The 19,375-nt window shown below is 37.0% G+C and overlaps 1 pseudogene; it reads left to right on the top strand.

Moving 5' to 3' along the window:
• The first annotated feature begins 8,066 nt into the window (after window positions 1–8,066).
• Window positions 8,067–9,639, top strand: LOC112678375 (MAP kinase-interacting serine/threonine-protein kinase 1-like; annotated as a pseudogene).
• The last annotated feature ends 9,736 nt before the right edge of the window (window positions 9,640–19,375 follow it).

The raw sequence follows: 19,375 nt of genomic DNA, 5'->3' as shown, positions 1-19,375 counted from the left end.
GGTGGTTTTGCCTTATCCTTTGGATGTGATTTTTTTAGATTAGTGGTGATACAGTAAGTACTGAAATTTAAGCAGAAATGAACATATTCTACAGGTAAATAATGGGGCTACATATTTTTGTGGTTTTAGTTTTTTTTAAAACCTATTCTGATCTTATAGCCGTTAGCATTACTAGAGTTATGCAAATGCATTATAAACATGTTTATAACTTAGCCAAAACATTGATTTTTATAACTGTCAAAGACATAAGAGTTGAAATTTCTTATGTGTTTTTTGATAAACTGCAGTATTGTTTAAGTGTGTCTTGTCTTTTTGTTTATTGCTACAATTTAAGAACTTTATTTAAAAGCAATTTTGGAAGATTACTAGGCACAGCTTTTGGAGCAATCACTTTTTGAACTGTAGCCACACAGTCAACAAGTAAGCTACATGACTGATTTCATGTACATTGTGCATTTTGGCCAATCCAAAGTACTGTATTTCATTGACTATAAAGCTTTCTTTGCAATATTCATCCTTCTTACATAGTCCCTTGTTGTGACTGCACTTCTGATTATTTAAGTATGTTCTGAAAGACTCATTATGGACTTTATTCAGCTCTTAAAAGCTAGACTTTTCTGAACTATTCCAGTCTTCCTCCAACCAACTGAAATGTTATAAAAAATTTAAAATGTGGAGAGATGCAGTGCAAATCTTATAATGCACTTTGATAGTATATGAATTATCTTCTATTAATTAAAATATGTCCCAATAAGTATGATACCCATAATCTGTGGGTCTTCTACTGAAATCAGATTTATAAAGAGGTCAATCAGCTTTTATACTAAACAGACAAAACTTTGAAAAACTGACAGAGCACCCCTGCTTAGGCATGGGAAAAGAAGCACTGGAGTAAGGTTTATTATTCTCTCTCTCTTAGTAGTAAATCAAAGCTGTCATTATAGGAGATATATATTTAAGCCTTCAGCTTAGTTCTTTAAGACTAGTTTTAATATGGACCAGTTTTTCTGGAACCTGTAAAAAACATAAACCAAGATCTATAAAAGTAATTTTTCCTCATAGAAGACCTAACATACTTTCAGCTTACTGAAAGCAATTAAATATGTTAATTGCATATATTTTAGTAACTTCTCAAGACATACTGGTACATATTTTAGTATAGAAGATTATCAAGTACAAGAATTATATTCTACTACTTGCTGACAAATAATGTCAAAAACCTAAATGATGATCTTAAAGGTCAAAGTGACAACTAGAATAAAGTTCAACTTTGACCAATTTTAGTAGGTTACTTTATGCTAGATCTAGAAGTAACCTTAAGTTTAAAATATTGAAATAGAACTGAAAGATTAGGAAAAACTGTATATCTTGCGGCAAATGATACTTGCATGTTAATAAAGGCTCTTGACTGAAAGGTTTGATGAACACTTGGTGTTTGATCTTTTTAACTTTAATTTTTCTCTTCTGAGAATTCATAAAACTACTTACTTCAGGACGTTTTGCTATATGAATAGCAGGAAAGAGATAATTTTATATAGCACTGAAAATAGCTTTCTGACACTTGGTAATTAGTTTACTTTTCAAATTATGGGCAAATCTGCCCAACCTTTCTTTTTCTGCACATAAACTATTACCACAAAATTCTGTTTTATTTAGTTAATATTTCTGTACTAAGATTATTTAATGCTTTTTAGATTGCTTATTCTTCATGCAATTATTGACAAATGACATCTGCTTACTTTTGAAGTCTTGTTGGTACTAAGAAAAACAGTTTACCATAAGCAGTAAATTAAGTTCATGTTAAAAAAAATATATTTAGAGACATTTTGCTGTGCATGGAATGGTCATTAGTGTGAGCCATATTGCTAAATTTATCAATTCTTTCAAAATAGTGCAAATACTCTGAGAAATAATATAAAACTGCTGTTAAAGGTTGAACAGTATTTAATCTTAGTAATTGCTATCTATATAATTTTCTATAAAGAAATTTTATTCAATTTAACAAAGCTTGGATGTATCCAGACTTAGCAGTGCTAAGTAGAGCTTTTGATTGGTTACCTCTAAGTTTGATAAAACACTTATCAATCTGGAAATCAGTAAATGCCATTGATTTTTATATGTACAAACATACATATGTGTATATATATATAAATCTCTTATAATTCCAGGCCAGTCATATTTATGTCAAGATTATACATTTCTATTAGGTTAAACTCTTAAATATTGTACCCAATAATTTCTTTTCTGACTTGATCCCGGACCCTGGGATCATCCCTGAGCCAAAGGCAGATGCCCAACCACTGAGTCACCCAGGTGTCCCCCCCCCCCACCATGACTTCTTTAAGCAATTATTTATTAACCTATCATTATTTTTGGTATGTTAGAGCACAAAACTGGGCGTTAAAGTCTGAAATCTTTTGTTAACTAGTCTTGTGATCTTGAATAAGTTACTGGGCCTTAATTTCATATTTAAAAAATTAGGAGATTGCACATTAATAGGGTAATAATGTTTACCACATAAATTTTTTTAATGAACAAACAAGATTGTGTTTGTAGATATTGCTTAAATCCAAAATTGCAAACATAGATGATAAGATTAGAAGGATTATAAAAGAGAAAAATGGCTTTCTTGCTGCATCGCTTAAATAATAATACTCTAAATTTCCAGTTTGCTGCTTTTGATTAAGCATTAAATACCACATATCAGTACTAAATATATTAATGGTTAGTTTAGAATTAATTTAGAATCCTTGTTTTCTATTGCCTGCTATATAAAGAAAATCCAATTTTAGTTTTGATTATCCATATTTATTAATATAAAGGGAATATTGGCTATTTTCATACCAGTATCATATAATGCAAGACCAACCCAAAATTCATTTTTCATTCATACTCTAAGGTAGTAACTTAAACTGAAACAGATACATATGTAATTTACTTACTTCATGTATTTCTAACTGAAAGCAAGCCTTTTTTTTTTCAATGCCCTGTTGGAATATTGTTTCCTTCCTCTACATTCCCTTAGTTGGTCCCTCCATTCCCCCAAGTCTTTTAAAACATTGGGAAATTTTAAAAGTTGCTTTGAGATAAAACTTGTCTTACTCATCAAATTGTTCTAGAAGTTTTGTGTTAGTACTCTCATATAGGACCCAAGAATATCAGAATTAGATCTTTTTCCTCTCTGTATTACTAGATGCTTAGTCATTTTTAATATAAAAATTTTTGTAATATTTACCTAGATAAAAGTTTATATGTTAAGACCTTTATTTGTGATAAGATCCATTGCTTCATTATTAGAGAAGCATGTACATAATGATAGCTTAGAATAAGAAAAATTCAAATTTCATGACTTTATATTCGACCAAAATTGTCTAAAACCTTTTAATCAGCTTTTTATATCCTGTACTTGTAAGGCTTGTGATTAATTCTGTCTATGCATATCAACTGATGGTAGATGCACTGTTAGGGGTTTTTGTTTTTGTTTTTGGTAATACTAGGATTTTAGCTATAAAGCATGTTAAGTTTTGATGCAAAATTATCAAATATATTTTACTTTTGAGTCAGTGTAGTGTCATTTCTGTGAATCTATCTCAAGTATAATTTTGAATCAGAAAGTACATTTTCTTCAGACTAATAAAGACAATTTGTCTTTCTGTAATTTTTATTCAGCCACTTTTGGAAACGCATGTTTCTTTAGTTTCTTACTGCCATCGTTTAGATCAAACAGTATTTGCCGTTTGCTGTTTGGTTTTTACTTTGATGAAGATCCAAGATAAAATTTATAGTCCAAAAAGTCACAAGCTAATTTATGGTAAGATACTAGATTCAGATTGTAGTTCAAATTAGAACAAACCTAGTGCTTAGATTCTAGAGATGACCTATGAATGCTACATACAGTAAAGGAAGTCATGTTAGAGTATTGAAGTAAACAATATACAGAATATTGAAATGGTGGAATTAAGATAGGTAATGCATGAAGTGTGCCTACGAAATAGTAAGTGCTTAAGAAATACCTAATATTTCTATCCAAATGAACATTATCCTTCACTTAGGGCTGTTGTTGCTCAAAATGTTTCTGGACTTTAGAGCTTATAATAAATGTTCTTTTGAATAGCCTCATTAGTGGGAGATGCTTTTCTTTAAGTGTTATGTAACAGTCCAATGGTTTTTATCTAGACCTATTGAATAGAGCTAAGTGGCCAGGCTGGTAGAGGAAGAAGGTATATAACTAGAAGAATTAGAGTAGCTTTCTCACGTAGCCAGTAATCTGGTTCAGGTAGCATGGCATTCAGGTCACAAAGCTAAATATAAGAACATAGCAGCATCAAAGTTGTAATTCAAATGGGTTTTATGAAATTGCTGCCTAACAATGCAACACATCTCTGTTACTTTGCTTAAAATAGACAGTGTTTAAGCATTTTGTTTCCAGCATTTTGGTTTTGTTTTCAACATCACATTGAAAGATGACTTTCTTGTTCTGGGCAAGAATAGGCTTTATCTGATAAGGTACCACCATCCTTAAACACTAAAGGTACTCTGATGAAAACCTTTTCCTAAAGAATTGAGTCCAGGAAGTTACACTGAGTAATGAAATGGCTATACTGAAGTTATAATAGGTCAGAAGCTTGTGACACTAATGAAACTACAGTTTACATGATTTATTTTTTTAATGCAACTGTTACCATTCTTTTCCTAGTAGCAATTTTTGCCTTATGTGCATCTTCTAAAAACTAGGTAAGACAGCAAGAATGAAGGGGGAAGAACTTTTTTTTTTTTTTTAGGTAGGATTATCTGTTACCTTTCTTAGTGCCCAGCACAGCAGACATTCAAAAAATGAGTCAGGGATCCCTGGGTGGCTCAGAGGTTTAGCACATGCCTTTGGCACAGGGCATGATCCTGGAGACCTGGGATCGAGTCCCATGTCGGGCTCCCTGCATGGAGCCTGCTTCTCTCTGCCTGTGTCTCTGCCTCTCTGTGTCTCTCACAGAATAAATAATAGAATAAATAAATAAAATCTTTCAAAAAATATTTTTTAAAAAAGAGTTAAGTGCACTGGTGTGTAAAGGTAATGTCTTAGTCATATTCCATTGCAACCTTAAATTTTGTTTTAACTACCAATATATGAATGTTGAAATAAAAGATTAGTCTGAGCTTAACTGGAGATATCTGCACATCATTGGTCTACCTCTTGCAGGGAAGAGTAATGAATGGGAAGACAGGAAAGCTAGGTTCAAGATCATTGTTAATGAGCTTTTTTTTAAAGATTTTATTTATTTATTAGAAAGTGAGAAAGCAACAGAGGGAGAGGGAGAAGCAGGCTCCCCACTGAGCAGGAACCCTGATGTCGCGGGTCGATCCCAGGAACCCTGGGATCATGACCTGAGCTGAAGGCAGATGCTAAACCAGCTGAGCCACCTGGGCGTCCCCAATGATCCATGATGTTCTCCCATGAAAAATAATAGTCTATGAATAAACACTTTTCCAAAGAAGATACACAAATGACAAGTCATACAAACCTGCTCAAGTCATCATGGAAATACTAAACCACAGTAAGATACTTGCTTCACATCCACTGTGATAGGTATAATATTTTTTAAAGGAACAATAATAAATGTTGGCCTAGATGTGTAAAAATTGAAAGATAAATTCCAGGTGTGAGTGTAAAATGGAACTGATGCTATAGAAAACATTTTGGCTGGGATGCCTGGGTGGCTCAGTGGTTGAGTGTCTGCCTTCAGCTCAGGGTATGATCCTGGAGTCCCACACTGGCTCCCTGCGGGGAGCCTGCTTCTCCCTCTTCCTATATCTCTGCCTTCTCTCTGTGTGTCTCATGAATAAGTAAAATCTTTTTTTAAAAAAAAAGAAAAAACAGTTTGAGATTTAAAAAATTAAACGGAGAGGTTCCAGTTCAAGGTGGCAATGTAGAAGACTCTGAACTCCCCTCCTCCATAAACATACCAAATTACATGTATTAACAGAACAATTGCTCCTGAGGAAGAACTGAGGACTGACTGAACAGCTACTGAACAACAAAGAACATCTAGAGAAATGGAGACCTGTCACAGTTCAAAAGAATAACTAGCATAGTCAGCTAGCCAGCAGAAGTCACTAAGCACACATAATCTGCATAAGGGAACACCATACACAAGATCACTACTTCGATTTTAGATGTAGCCATTTCATCTAAGTCATAGAAACAAAGTCAAGCAAAACGGACGCTAGAACTATGTTCCAAAAGAAAGAACAAGAAACTAAGAAAAATAACTAAGTGAAACACAAGCAAAGGCCAATAAGGAATTTAAAGTAATGATCACAAAGATACTGAGTTGGAGAAAAGAATTGACCTCAGTGAGACGTTCAATAAAGAGATAAAAAATATTAAAAAGAACAATCATAGTTGAAGAATACAATAACTAGTTGAAGTAAAAAACACTAGAGGGAATCAACACTAGATTAAAGGATCCAGAAGAATATACCAGGATCTAAAAGGATAATAGAAGACAAACTAAACAGCAAAAAGAAAAAATGAGAATAGATTAAGAGATCTCTTGGACAGCATCCAGTGAACAAACATTTGCATTATAGAGGTTCCAGAAGAAGAAAGAGGTGTAGAAAATTTTGAAAAAATAACTGAAAATTTCCCTAACCTAGGATAGGAAATAGACATCTAAGTCCAAGAAGCACAGAAAGTTCCAAACAAGATAAACCTAAGGAGGTCCACACCATGGCACATAATTAAAATGTCAATGGTTAAAGAAAGATTGAGAATCTAAAAGCAGAAAGAAATAAAAGGAATCTTAAAAGCAAGAAAGATGGGACACCTGGGTGGCTCAGAGGTTGAGCGGCTGCCTTGTCTCAGGGCATAATCCCAGTCTGGAGATTGAGTCCCACATCGGGCTCCCCGCAGGGAGCCTGCTTCTCCCTCTGCCTATGTCTCTACCTCTTTCTGTGTTTCTCATGAATAAATAAATAAATAAAATCTTTTTTTTTTTTTTTAAGGCAGAAGCTCAAACAACTCAGCCACTCAGGCACACCATATTTTAATCTTTAATATTTTTCTTATGTCTAATTATGGCCACTTCTTTTCCACTTAAAGAAGTCCCTTTAACATTTCTTTTAAGGTGGGACACCTGGGTGGCTCAGTGGTTGAGCGCCTCCCTTTGGCCCAGGGTGTGATCCTGAGGTCCCGGGATCAAGTTCCGCATGGGGCTTCCTGCGTGGAGCCTGCTTCTCCCTCTGCCTGTGTCTCTGCCTGTCTCTGTCTGTCTCTCATGAATAAATAAAATCTTTAAAAAAAAAAAAAGCAAGCAAGAAAAAAGTTACCAACAAGGGAAAATTTACAAGATTACCAGCTGATTTTTCAGCAGAAACTGAAGCCTTAAGGGAGTGGCATGATATATTCAAAGTACGGAAGAAAAAAAACAATAACCAAGAATACTCAATAAGGCTGTCATTCAGATTTGAAGGAGAGATAAAGTTTCCCAGAAAAATGAAAGATAAAGGGGTTTATCACTATTAAACTAACCTTACAAGAAATGTTTTTTTTTAAGATTTTATTCATTTATTCATGAGAGACACAGAGAGAGGCAGATACAAAAGCAAATATTCATAAACATAAAGAGAGAAATTGATGCTAGTACAAAAATAGTAGGGGAGTTTACTACTCCACTAATATCAGTGGATGGATAGATCATCCAGACAGAAAAATAAAAAAGGAAACATCTTTAAATCACACATTAGATCAGATGTACATAATAGATATATAGAGAACATTAGATCCAAAAACAACAGAATACACATTCTTTTCAAGTGCACATGGAACATTCCTCAGAATAGATCACATATTAGGCCATAAAACAAGATTAAATAAATTTAAGAAGATTGAACCATACCAGACTTCTTTTCCAACCACAGCAGCATGAAACTAGAAATAATTCACAAGAAAAACATTGGGAAATAAAACATGTGGAGACTAAAAGTCATACTAAACAATCAATAATGGGTCAATGAGGCAATCAAAGAAGTACAAAAATACATGGACACAAATGACAATAAAAACAAAATGGTCCGGGCAGCCCATTCAGCAGTTCAGCACCGCCTTCAGCCTAGGGCCCGATCCTGGAGACCCGAGATCGAGTCCTATATCCGGCTCCCTGCATGGAGCCTGCTTCTCCCTCTGCCTGTGTCTCTGCCTCTCTCTCTCTGTCTCTCATGAATAAATAAATAAAATCTTTTTTTTAAATGGTCCAAAATCTCTGGGATACAGTGAAAGCAGTTCTAAGAAGGAAGCTACAACATAGATCTGCCTCAAGAAACAAGAAACCTAGCTGGCTCTGTCGGTGGAGCATGCAACTATTGACCTCAGGGGTGTGGGTGCACGGGACCGGTGTGGCCGCTGAGATTTTCATGCCAGATGAAGCAAAAGCCGGTGGGGAAGTGAAGAATGCCTGCCACCTCCAGAGACTATTGAAAGACTTCCTGTAGCTGGAAGACGGCAGCCCTCTGGCAGGAGCATTATTTCATTATTTCATTTCAGTTTACAGAAGATTTAGTTCTCAGAAGCTGGACAAGAGATGGGCCGCAGTGAACCCCTTCCCATTGCAGAGGGTGACAAGAAGAAAAAGCAGCGAAAGGCCCGGGCCACTGTCTCCTTACCAGGGAAGCTTGAAGACACACACAAGCTGACCTCTGAACTGCTCGGAGAGGGAGCCTATGGCAACGTTCAAGGGCCGTGAGCCTGCAGAACAGAGTATGCTGTCAAAATCATCGAAAACCAAGCAGGGCACAGTCGGAGTAGGGTATGTAGAGAAGTGGAGACGCTCTATCAGTGTCAAGGAAACAAGAACATTTTGGAGCTGATTGAGTTCTTTGAAGATGACACAAGGTTTTACTTGGTCTTTGAGAAATTGCAAGGAGGCTCCATCCTGGCCCACCTCCAGAAGCAGAAACGCTTCAAGGAGCCAGAAGCCAGAAGCCAGCCGAGTGGTGCGCGATGTGGCCGCTGCCCTTGACTTCCTGCACACCAGAGGCATCGCTCACCGCGATCTGAAGCCAGAAAATATATTGTGTGAGTCTCCAGTGAAAATCTGTGACTTTGACTTGGGCAGTGGGGTGAAACCCCCACTGTACCCCCATAACCACACCGGAGCTGACCACTCCATGTGGCTCTGCAGAGGACGTGGCCCAGGAGGTGGTGGAGGTCTTCAGGGATGAGGCCCCTTTTTACGACAAGCGCTGTGACCTGTGGAGCCTGGGTGTGGTCCTCGACTTCATGCTGACCGGCTAACCCCCCCCTTTGTAGGTCACTGTGGGACCGTCTGTGGCTGGGACCAGGGAGGAGCCTGCAGGATGTGCCAGAACGAGCTTTTTGAGGGCATCCGGGAAGGCAAGCATGAGTTTCCTGACAAGGACTGGGCGAAGCCAAAGACCTCATCTCCAAGCTCCTGGCTCGAGATGCCAAGCGGAGACTGGGTGCTGCCCAAGTCGTGCAGCATCCGTGGGTGCAGGGCCAAGCTCCAGAAAGAGGACTGCCCCGCCACAAGTGCTCCAGAGAAACAGCAGCACGATGCACTGACACTCTTCGCAGCTGAGGCCATGGCGCTCAACCGCCAGCTTTCTCAGCGTGAGCAAGACGAGCTGGCACAGTCATCCGAGTCCCTCCCGGGTCGAGGGTCTCTTTCCCCTCCCTGCAAGTCACGCCTGGCCCGCCCAAGGGCCCTGGCCCGGGCAGGCCGCAGCGACCACCCGGAACCGGGCCCAACTCCGGCCAGCTTGGGGACCTCGGCCTGCCTGGGCCCCGCCAAAGTCTGCAGGGCAAGCAGAAGCAGCTGCTCCGGGCCCCATCCCGGACAAGGGCCTGAGGTTCCCACCCAACCCCTCATTTCCCCAGAGCTCTCCAGGAGACAGCTCTATCCCAACGGGTTGTCTTGGGGGATCCCTGGGTGGCTCAGCGGTTTAGCACCCACCTTAGGCCCAGGGTGTGATCCTGGAGTCCCTGGATCGAGTCCCGTGTCAGGCTCCCTGTGTGGAGCCTGCTTCTCCCTCTGCCTCTCTCTCTTTCTCTCTCTCTCTCTCTCTGTCTTTCATAAGAAATAAATACAATTTTTGAAAAGAAAACGAAAGCAATCATTTGCCATTTTGCATAATCGCCTGCAGCAGGGACATCTCTGCTGCTGGGCTCCTGCGCACCTGAGGGCTGGGTGTGGGTTTCCAGGTGTGCAGCCCAGTATTGGGTAAAGAGAATACTTAAAATTAGTATCTATTCATGAGAGACACAAGCAGGCTCCATGCAGGGAACCCGACGTAAGACTCGATTCCGGGTCTCCCGGGATCACGCCCTGGGCTGAAGGCGGCGCCAAACCGCTGAGCCACCCGGGCTGCCCTCAAAATTAATATCTTTAAAAGAAGAAAAAGAAAAAAATTCAATCTAATCTTGTGCCTAAAGGAACCAGAAAAATAATAAACTCAAGGTAAGTAGAAGAAAGGAAATAACAAAATTCAGAACATAAATAACATAGAAACTAAAAAACAATAGAAAAATAAAGATAAAATAGAAAAAGATAAACAAAATTGACTAGGCCTTAGCCAGACACATCAAGAAAAAAGGGAAAGGATTTAAGTATATAAAATCAGAAATGAGAGTGAAGTAACAACTAACACCACAAAAATATAAAGGATTGTAAGAGAATACTATGAAAAATTTGAAGAAACGGATAAATTCCCCAATAAAAAAATATACAAGAAAAAAAAAAAAGAAATGGTTTAATTCCTAGAAACATACAATCTTCCAAAACTGAACCAGGAAGAAACAGAAAAACTTTACAACAAATACAAGTAATGAAATTGAATTGGTAATCAAAAAACTTTGGTTTTTGGTTTTGATTCAAAACATGCCTGTGTGGCTCAGTGGTTGAGCATCAGCCTTTGTGTCAGAGCATGATCCCGTGGTCCCAGAATTAAGTCGCGCATGGGGCTCCCCATGGGGAGGCTGCTTCTCCCTCTGCCTATGTCTCTGCCTCTCTCTGTGTGTGTCTTGAATGGAATGAATGGATGAATGAATGAATGAATAAATAATAAATAAATAATAAAATCTTTTTTTAAAAAGAAGTCCAGGATCACACAGTTTCACAAATGAATTCTACCAGACATTTAAAGAAAAGTTAATACCTATTCTCCTCAAACTATTCCAAAACAGAAGAGGAAAGACAGCTTCCAAATACATTCTATGAGACCTGATAACAAAACCAGACAAAGACACACAAAAAAAGAAAACTATAGGCCAATATGTTTGATGAACATACATGCAAAATTCCTCAACAAAATATCAGCAAACTACATGTAATAATACATTAAAAGGATCATTCATCATGATCAGTGGGACTTATTCCCACTTATTCCTGGGATGCAAAGATGGTTGCAAATCAATGTCATATACCGCATCAACAAAATGAGGGATAAAAATCTTATGATCATCTCAATAAATGCAAAAAAAAAACATTTAATAAGATTCAACATCCATTCATGATAAAAACTCAACAAAATGAAGTTAGAAGGAACATACCTTAACATAATAAAGGCCATATATGAAAACCCCACAGTGAACATTATACTCAATGGGGAAAAGTTGAGAGCTTTCCCTTTAAGGTCATGAAAAATAAAGGATGTCTATTTTCACCACTTTTATTCAACATAGTATTAGAAGTCCTAGTCATAGTAACCAGACAAGAAAAAGAAGTAAGAGACATCCATAATGGTAAAGAAGAGGTTAAACTGTCACTGTTTGCAGATATACTAACCATAGAAAATCCTAGAGTCTACCAAAAAAAAAAAAAAAAAACCGTAGAAGTTATAAACATTCAATAAAGTGGCAGGATACAAAACTAATACCCAGAAATTGGTAGCGTTTTCATATGCTAACAATGCGTTTGCAGAAAGAGAAATTTAAAAAACAATACAATTTACATATTGCACAAAAAAATAAAATACTTAAGAATAAACATAACCAAAGAGGTGAAAGACTTGTACGCTGAAAACTATAAAACACTAATGAAAGAAACTGATGATGACACAAAAAATTGGAAATATATTCCAGGTTCATGGATTAGAAGAATAAATACTGTCAAAGTGTCCATGTTACCCTCCTAATGCAATCTACAGATTCAGTGCAATCCCTATCAAGATACCAACAGCATTTTCCACAAAACTAGAACAAACAATACTAAAATGTGTACTGAACCACAGAAATCCCCAAATAGCCAAAGCAATTCTGAGAAAAAAGAACAAAGCTGGAGGTATCACAATTCCAGATTTTAGGATATACTTTAAAGCTGCGGTATTCAAAACAATTTGGTATTGGCACAAAAATAGACACATAGATCAATAGAACAGAATAGAAGCCCCAGAAATAAACCTATATTTATGTGATCAGTCTGTGACAAAGGAGGCAAGAATAGACCATAAGGAAGAGAGAATCTTTTCAATAAACTGTGCTGGAAAAACTGGACAGCTACATGTAAAAGAATAAAAATGGACTACTTTCTAACAACATATACAAAAATAAGCTCAAAATGGTTTAAAGATCTAAATGTGAGGGACGCTTGAGTGATTCAATGGTTGGGCGCCTGCCTTCCCCTCAGGTGATCTTCCCGGGATTTGGAATCAAATCCCACACTGGGCTCCCTGCATGGAGCCTGCTTCTCCCTCTGCCTCTGTCTCTGCCTCTGTCTCTCAGTCTGTGTCTCTCATGAATAAATAAATAAATCTTTAAAAAAAATCTAAACGTGAGACCTCAAAACATAAAAATCCTAGAAGAGAACACAGGCAGTAATTTCTCTGACATCACCCATAGCAACATTTTTCTAGATATGTCTCATAAGGCAAGGGAAAGGAAAGAAAAATAAACTATTGGGACAATATCAAAATACAAATCTGGTGAACAGCAAAGGAAATCAACAAAACTAAAAGCCAATGTACAGAATGGGAGAAGATATTTGCAAATGACATTTCTGATAAGGGATTAATATCCAAAATATATATAATTTTGGGGATGCCTGGGTGGCTGTCAGTTAAGCGTACAATTCTTGATTATAACTTAGGTCATGGTCTCAGGGTCACGGGGTCAAGCCCTGCATTGGGCTCTGTGCTCAGCATGGAATGTGCTGTCCCTCTCCCTCTGCTCCTACCCCTGCTCACTCACTCTGTTTCTCTCAGAAATAGATAGATAGGGGGGATCCCTGGGTGGCGCAGCGGTTTGGCACCTGCCTTTGGCCCAGGGCGCGATCCTGGAGACCCGGGATCGAATCCCACGTCGGGCTCCCGGTGCATGGAGCCTGCTTCTCGCTCTGCTTCTCTCTCTCTCTCTCTCTCTGTGACTCTCATGAATAAATAAATAAAATCTTAAAAAAAAAAAAAAAAAGAAATAGATGGATAAATAAATAAATAAATCTTTTTTTTTTTTAAGAATTTATACAATTATGGGATCCCTGGGTGGTGCAGCGGTTTAGCGCCTGCCTTTGGCCCAGGGCGCAATCCCGGAGACCCGGGATCGAATCCCACGTCGGGCTCCCGGTGCATGGAGCCTGCTTCTCCCTCTGCCTGTGTCTCTGCCTTTCTCTCTCTGTGTGTGACTATCATTAATAAAAAAAAATTTTAAAAAAGAATTTATACAATTATAAACAGGCCAAACAACAACAAAACAAGCAAACAATCCAACTAAAAACTAATCAGGGGGCCCGAATAGACATTGCTCCAAAGAAGACATACAGATGGCCAACAGACACATGAAAAGATGCTCAACACCACTAATCATCAGGGAAATGCAAATAAAAACCACAATAAGATACCACTTCACACCTGTTGTAATAACTAAAATCAAGAAGACAAGAAACAAGTGTTGGGGAGGATATGGAGAAAAAGAAACCTCGTGCATTGTTGGTGGGAATATAAATTGGTACGGCCACTGTGGGAAACACTATGGAGTTTCCTCAAAAAATTAAAAATAGAAATACCAGGGGCGCCTCCTTGGCACACTCGGTTGGGTGACCAACTCTTGGTTTTGGCTCAATTTGCAATCTCAGGATTGTCAGATGGAGCCTCACATCAGTCTCTGTACTTAGTGTGGAGTCTGCTTGGGATTTTCTATTCCTCTGCCTCTGCCCTTTCACCCCCAAAATAAATAAGTAAATCTCTAAAAAAAATAAAATAGAAATACCACATGATCCAATAATTCCACTATTGGTTATTTACCCAGGGAAAACAAAAACACTAACTCAAAAAGATATAGGTACCCCTACGTTTATTGCAGCATTATTTACAATAGCCAAGACATGAAAGCAATCTAAGTGTCCATCAATAGATAAGGAAAATGTAGTACACACACACACACTCTCTCACTCACAATGGAGTATTACTCAGTACTTAAAAAAAGATTGAGATTGTGTCATTTGAAACAATATAGATGGACCTAAAGGGTATTATGCTAAGGGAAATAAGAAAGAGAAACGCCATATGACTCCAGTCATAAATGAAATCTTTAAAAAAAAAAAAGGAACAAACAAATAAGAATTGTAAATACAGAGATCTGATGGTTGCCAGAGGGGAGGCAGGTGGGAGGTTGGGCAAAATGAGTAAAGAGCAGAGGGAGATACAGGCCTCTACTTATGGAATGAATAAGTTATAGGAATAAAAAATACAGCCTAAGGAATATAGTCAATGATATTGTAATAGTGATATAATGGGACAGATTGTAGCTATACTTGTGGTGAACACAGCATAATGTATAAACTTGTCAAGTCACTAAGTTGTAGACCTGAATCTAATGTAACATTTTGTGTCAACTATACTTAAATTTTAAAAATGGTAAAAAAAAATGTTAATGACTCCATATTTACACTCCTAGATATATACTCAAAAATGCCTAATGAAATTTTAAACATCAAAATAACTAGCTGGAAAAAAAATAAAAAATAAATAAATAAATAAATAAACAAAATAACTAGCTGGGGATCCCTGAGTGGCTCAGCGGGTTTAGTGCCTGCTTTTGGCCCAGGGCATGATCCTGGAGTCCCAGGATCAAGTCCCACATCGGGCTCCCTGCATGGAGTCTGCTTCTCCCTCTGCCTGTGTCTCTGCCTCTCTTGTTCTCTATCTGTGTCTCCCATGAATAAATAAAATATTTAAAAAATAAAAATAAAAAAATAACTAGCTGAAGGAGAAAAAAAGTAATGATTACAAGATATTCTTTAAAGAAAGAGTAAAATTTTTTGAGGTGCATCTATCCATCTTAAGCAAATTATTAGCCTTTATTGGATATGAAAGAATGAGAAAACAAATTAAAATATTTGAAAAAAAATGCCAAGGAAAGTAGGATAAAAGAATTAACAAAACTAGAAACAGTTAGAAAATAGGAATTAGTAGATTATAAGGACATTTATAAATATGAGATGATTCAGAATAGACAAATTTATGGGACATATCAAGAGAAAAGTGGGAGAGCAAAAATGCACAGATAAAATGAAAAAACAATGCCCAACATTTGTTTTGAGAAAGGTTACACACAAAAATGGAGAAAAGTTTCAAAATTATATTAGATTATTATATACATGATTCTAATAAATTTTTGAATTGTGATTGACTTAGTAGGAAAATGTAAATTATGAAAATTAAACCAAGGTGAAACCTAAATAGACCAATGAACCATGGAAGAAAAGGAAGTAGTTGTCAAAGTATTTCTCCCAAAGAGTCATAAGACTAGGTTCTTTTTATAGTTAAGTGTTTTCATTTTTTAATATTCAAGAAACATGAATCCCTTAGAAAATTATTCTAGCATATAGAAAAAGATGGCAAATTTCCAAGCCACTCTTACAAAACTAGTATTACCTTGAAATCAAACTCTGACAACACCTCCTCCTCAAAAAAAAAAAGAAAGAAAGAAAGAAAGAAAGAAAGAAAGAAAGAAAGAAAGAAAAGAAAGTGATCCACAAAGGCCCCTTCCACAGGCATCTAGAGGCAACAATTCTAAATTAAATACTAGCAAATCAAATCCAGACTATGGTCAAAAAATACCATAAATGACGTTTAGTCTAAGAAAGCAAAGGTGGTTGAAGGCAAGAAAAAAAAAATTTACTAAAGGAAAAAAGGTAGGATCATTTCAATAGATATTTAAAAATCATTTGGTAAAAAATTGTTTGCACTCCTGATTTTAAACTAAGACACTAGGAAGAGAATATTTCATACATTATTTTAAAACAATACCAACCCAAAGTTACTACACTTAACAAAAAATATTCATCGGAGGCATTTGGATTAAAAATGAAGAGAAAATAACAAGTGCTAGTGAAGATTTGGAGAAAAAGGAAATCTTGTGCATTGTTGGTAGGAATGTAAATTGGTGTGGCCACTATGGAAAACAGTATGGAGTTTCCTCACCAAATTAAAAATAAAACTACCCTATGATCCAGCAACCACACTTCTGGGTATTTACCTGAAGAAAACAAAAGAACTAACGTAAAAAGATATATGTCATTCCTCACCTTGCCCATGTTCATTGCAGCATTATTTACAACAGCTAAAATATGGAAACTAAGTATTCATCAGTGAACGAAAGAATGTCATATATATGTAATATATGCACACACAGAATGTGGCATACTATTCAGCCATACAAAAGAATGAAATCCTGCCATTTGCAACAACACAATGGACCTTGAAAACATCATGCTAAGTGTAATAAGTCAGAAAGAGGAAGATGAGTACCATATAATCTGACTTATATGTGGAACCTAAAAACCAAAACACAAATTAAGCTCATAGATACAGAGAACAAGTGGATTGGTGATTGCCAAAGGTGGGGGTGGCATGGGGGTGTGTGTGTGTGTGAAATGGGTAAAAGGGATCAAAAGGTGAAATTTCCAGATTAAATAAGTCATGGGGATGTAATGTACAGCATGGTGACTATAGTTAATAAAACTATGTTGCATATTTTAAAGTTGCTGAAAGTCAATTTTAAAAGTTATCATCATAAGAAAGACACTTTTTTTTCTATCTAGGTATGGTGACAGATGTTAACTAGACTTATTGTGGTGATCATTTTGCAATATATACAAATATCAAGTCATGTACACCTGAAACTACTATAGTGTTTTATGTCAATTACATCTCTAAAAGAAAAATGAGAACCAACATAATACTAACAATATACTAGTATTTCTTGGTAACTTTTTAATTTAATTCAATTTGCCAACATATAGCACAACACCCAGTACTCATCCCAGTACTTTTTTTAAATTAGGTATAAATATTGGGAAAAAAATATCGTTTTGCAGGCAATATGATGTTTAACAGAGAAATCCTCAAAATGTCAACTGAAAAATTATGAAATTTAGAAGAAAGAAATTGAAACTGCAGGGGACATTTTTGTGGGATGTCCTGTTTGTTTATTTTTGTTTTAGCTGTATATCATAGAAGTTCCCATCCTGGATTTTGAAAAAACTCATTATCTAAATACAAATGAAGGTGGGGCCCCAACATCCTACTACAGAGCCAAAAAGAGACTTCTTTCCTGCTTCCTGACTACCCATGCACTGGGACATGACCAAGGAACCTTCCACATCCTTCCAATAATTGCCTTTTGTTTCTACCCAGGCTTCAGTTGAAAACTATGAGTTACAGAAATTGATGTTACAGGTAGGTTAAGGGTAACAAACTCTCAGGAAAATAGGGGAATCTGATATATATTTTTTTCTTATTACCTTGGCCAGGTAGGGCCAAAAGTAGTGGCAATTCCATAGTATTTATGAATGGTAATCTGAAAGTCAATAGCTCAGGAGGGTTAAATACCCACTCAAGTTATTTCTTGCCCATTGAGGACAGAGCTTTGGATGCTTGCAAAGCACCTATCAAAGAACCAGATGAAAGATATGAAGAATTAATAGTGTGAAAATATAGTTTGAGAAGTGGAATGATCACTCTTAATAGTAATAAATAGCTTGAGAAAAAGAGGACAGCCTTGGACACCTGGGTGGCTCAGCGACTGAGCGTCTGCCTTTGGCTCAGGGCCTGGTCCTATGTCGGGCTCCCTGCGTGGAGCCTGCTTCTCCCTCTGCCTGTGTCTCTGCCACTCTCTCTCTCTCTGTCTCTCATGAATAAATAAATAAAATCTTAAAAAAATAAAAAGAGGACAAACTCAAATCTGTTTCATTTCAAGGCACAGTTAGAATTCTAGAATTCTAGTATTCTGTTTTCCAGCCACAGGCCTTTTGATCATTGTAAAAAACAAATTGGAAGATTGATTCAATAAATCACTGAATTAAAATGTCAGTTGAGGAGCACCTGGGTGGCTCAGTTGGTTAAGACTCCAACTCTCAGTCAGTTAAGACTGCAACTCTTGATTTTGGCTCAGGTGATGATTTCAGGGTCGTGAGATCAAGTCCCTATGTCCTCTCATCTCTCTCCCTCTGCCTTCCACCCTCTCCTTCTGCTCATGTGCTCTCTCCCTCTAAAAAAACTAATAAATAAATTAATTAATTAAGAATAAAATATTATTTGAGTTGGCCACTGGTGGTTACATGTCTACTATGTAAAATTTAAGATATTAAGAAAAGAGTAGGAACCCAAAACATTAAACAGAGGTCATTTTTAATCTCTCATAACCTTTCTTGATAGCTAAATCTGCCACCATGTTCTCAAAGTAAAGAAGCAGGGACTCTTTTTATAACTAAGAAATATACTCTGGGGGAGAGCTAATTCTTGCCTCATGCATCATTGCTTCAACTTATGAATATAAATTGATCCCTGGAGATTCCCTAGATCCAGCATCAATGTTAATGAAAGATTACTGCAACTCCATGGAGACAAGATCACCAGGAGCTCAGATCCTCCAAGAATAAAAGTTTAGGTCACCCCACTGAGTAAAGAATTCCAGCCAGAAGGTTTACTGACTGGAGGCAAAAGAAACACAGTGGAAGAGAAAAATCATAAAAACCTGTTTTAACCTTACAACCAGTTGTAAAAATGACAATTACAACCTCTATCTACATATTCTTTCCTGCTATGTCCTGTGTATATCTACATGTGTTAAGTACAATCCCTTTTTTCCACCACCTCCTTTTCTGCCCACTGTTTCATTTAGCTCTTGTGGAGGTTTAACTTTATAATTAGTCCTTAAGAGGATCACAAGAGAACTGGAGTAGAAACAGGTATCACTTAGATACCTCAGATTTGTTTTTAAACTCAATAATTGAGAAGACATTGAGTTGCACCTCTCCAGGAAAAGGGTAGTTCATTTTTTTTTCAGTTTTATTGCTATAATTGACATACAGAACTATGTAAGTTCATTTATCCATTCTACTGTTGTTGGACATTTGGGTTGTTTCCAGTT

Source organism: Canis lupus, chromosome 29, assembly GCF_003254725.2.
Source record: "Canis lupus dingo isolate Sandy chromosome 29, ASM325472v2, whole genome shotgun sequence".
Classification (NCBI taxonomy): domain Eukaryota; kingdom Metazoa; phylum Chordata; class Mammalia; order Carnivora; family Canidae; genus Canis; species Canis lupus.
Note: the sequence above shows the minus strand (reverse complement) of the source record. Positions and strands in the feature narration are given on the sequence as shown.